Source organism: Sinocyclocheilus anshuiensis, unplaced genomic scaffold (assembly GCF_001515605.1).
Source record: "Sinocyclocheilus anshuiensis isolate Anshui unplaced genomic scaffold, SAMN03320099.WGS_v1.1 scaffold1330, whole genome shotgun sequence".
Taxonomy (NCBI): Eukaryota; Metazoa; Chordata; class Actinopteri; order Cypriniformes; family Cyprinidae; genus Sinocyclocheilus; species Sinocyclocheilus anshuiensis.
This window is the reverse complement of record NW_015558603.1, coordinates 134,967-137,770: the sequence shown is the minus strand read 5'-3', so window position 1 is coordinate 137,770 and position 2,804 is coordinate 134,967. Positions and strand designations below refer to the sequence as shown.

The window sequence follows — 2,804 nt, the reverse complement described above, 5'->3', positions numbered from 1 at the left end:
GATCTTCGAGCAGCTGCCCGACATATCCTTTGTGCAGATATTGCAAACGCTGAGGAAAACAGTACTAGATTGTTGAGTTAGTGATGCTATGAGGTGTTAGTGCACCTGTCCCTCTTTTTTATTATTATTATTGCCGAACTTATAATTACATAAAAGATAAGGGAAAGATGGTTGTATCTAACAATGAACAATCATAATGGCATATGTTATATTACATCCCTACTGTGTTATTCCTCTGTATGGCTGCACTATGTACTTTCTTCTGCACTGGAAGCTCCCTTCGTCACAAATTCCTTGTGTGTGTAAACATACTTGGCAATAAAGCTATTCTGATTCTGATAAAACAGTTTTAAAAAATTAATGTGTTCATCATAGTATGAGATAATATACACAGAAAAAAAGCACAGTGACAAGGTTAAATATCTTTGAATAATTCATCATGATGCTTTTTTTTTTAGAAGCCTGAGGGATGAAACGAGAGTTAAATTCAACAAGAAAAAGAATAAAACAAAGGAGATTTAAGCCACTTTTGCTTGTGGATAAAACATTTTGCACAAAATAATTAACAAGATATTCACGAGATAACGATTTTGGGTTTTCGTAATACGTTTTTAAAAAATGCTTTAAGGATAGAACTGGATCACATTAGCGAAGTTAAAAATATAAGAACTTAAATCAACCCTAAATGTATTGGCTATACTATAATCACAAAAAAAGGGCAGCTGTTTCTTCAACAAGACCACAAAATGGGCAAGTTTCATCATTATCAAGATACTTGCAGATAGATGAATTAAACCTGTCACTCATCTTTTAAGTTGTTGCGCTTGTTATAACGTCGTAGGTCACATGATAACGTCAACATAGCGGATGATATCCGAATCGCATTCATACTGTGCTTCAGGCTGTACACTCTCATAGCGCTCGGTAAGTAAGTACTTAAAGAAATTAAGTGCCTATAACTTAGAAAGTATGCGGTTTCGAACGCAGCCCGACAACATCTCGTTTTGACATCTCGCGTGGTTCTGTGTGATTTGGACAACTTCAAGTTACGCCCCCTTGTTCAAGTTACGCCCCTCTCTTGCAGTCCGCAGACAGACCCTTCTCGTAAATACAGGAGGCATATATCACTACTTTGCGGGTTTGATATACAGTTTGCAGTCAAAAAAATAAATAAAAATACAGGTTGCAGTCCTGAAACAGACTGCATCATTGGGATTTTAACTATGGTCTTAACGTGATACTTACTCCAAAAACAAAAAAAACACGAAAAGTAAAATGACAAAGGGGTGTGACGTCACTAACGACGCAAGCAGCGCACGAACGTCTATCGTGTTCAGTTTCCGAGCAGTTGTGTGTCAGGTAAGCCTTTAATCACTTACCGTTTTAACTCATTGCCTCACTGTTGAGTTTACGATCTACGTTTGTCTCATGTTCTGGAGACATCATTTCCATCATTAATACTCTCATTAATGGCAGTGATTGAGTCGGTCGTTAGGTCCGGGGTGTGAGGGCGGGAAACGCGGGAGTTGAGGCCGCTGACTTCCACTTAAAGCTGCAATCCGTAACTTTTTTTTTTTGGTTAAAAATGATCCGAAATCAATATTTGAGCAAGTACATAACCAGCCAGTGGTTATTCGAAACTATCGGCTTACTTTAGCCCGATTCACAACGGTCAGTTTATAATAATGTTTTATAATTTGAGTGCGCGACTTTGGGCTTCTTTTTTTGTAAAGTTGTGTGAAAAAATCCCGGGTCGCCGGTTGCGGTTTTTTGGGTTTATTTAAAAAAAAATATGGTTGCTTGTTAGGGAAATCTGACAAGCAACTTCGTTTCTTTATTTATGTTCGCCGTATTCTCCAATGTATTGAATGACACTCTGTCTGCTCGCAGTTAATAGCCAACCAGTGCAATAATGTAAGTGCTGCAGCTTAATTTGCCAAATGTTCCTCCCCCTCATTGGAGAAAATCAGGTTCAAAAAGAAGGCGTCTCTCCAATCATATTCTGCACACAGGTGATTGGAGATGAGTTTTGTTCCCGTTTTTGTTGCAGTTTGCTGAATTTTGTCAAATAGCTTCGGTTTTTGCTTTTCAGATAAACGAGTGGTTTCAGTTTAGTATGTTGCAGGCTCATTTATTGGCTAATAAATAATTGATAATAAATCATCAAAAAAATATTGGGCTTGTTTTTGAAGCAGCGGTTGCTTATTTGTCTCGCGAGAGTTGGCAACAGTGCCGGTTGCTAGGCTATCGCATGTGAGGATCCTGCAGGTGGCGGATCGTTTATAGCCTTTTCTCACAGCAGCCAGAATAATTAAATTTATCTTTTTGATGGCAGCTTGTAATCCAGAAAGTATTATGTGTTTATGAAACACATGTGAATGAAATTAAATTATATTCTAGTTTTAAATGTGCTTCTGATTACAGATAGCCTGGGATTACACAAGATTTGTATTTTAAAGAAAACCAGTTCGAAGGGAGCATAATTTGCTTTTTTGGTTAAAATAATTTCTTAATATGAAATTCGAAGAGTATTGACAATTTGATTAGACTGTGCAGAAATTGAAATCTTCTCGCTTATACACACCATACTCACGCAATGCGGATGTTGTTAACATTAACAATTTGAGAATAAATTATAACAATAATAATAATTTGCACGGTTTGATGTGATTTAGAATGAATTTAGATTAATTAGATTAAATCACCATTGGTAGCGCGATTTATTGTAATGCTTTTTTCCTCAGTTGGTCAGAACAAAAGTGACTTGTTACTTGCTTGTTCAGATGACAATATCCGGTGAAATT

The 2,804-nt window shown here is 36.8% G+C and overlaps 1 protein-coding gene across 1 annotated transcript in view; it reads left to right on the top strand.

Annotated features, from left to right (window-relative positions):
- The first annotated feature begins 663 nt into the window (after positions 1-663).
- The window catches only part of LOC107680174 (transcription factor-like 5 protein), a 17,847-nt gene continuing 15,706 nt past the window's right edge, over positions 664-2,804 (top strand). Inside the window, exon 1 of the mRNA XM_016475961.1 lies at positions 664-1,359. The gene's annotated coding sequence lies outside the window, so the exon portion shown is untranslated. The remainder of the gene's footprint in view (positions 1,360-2,804) is intronic.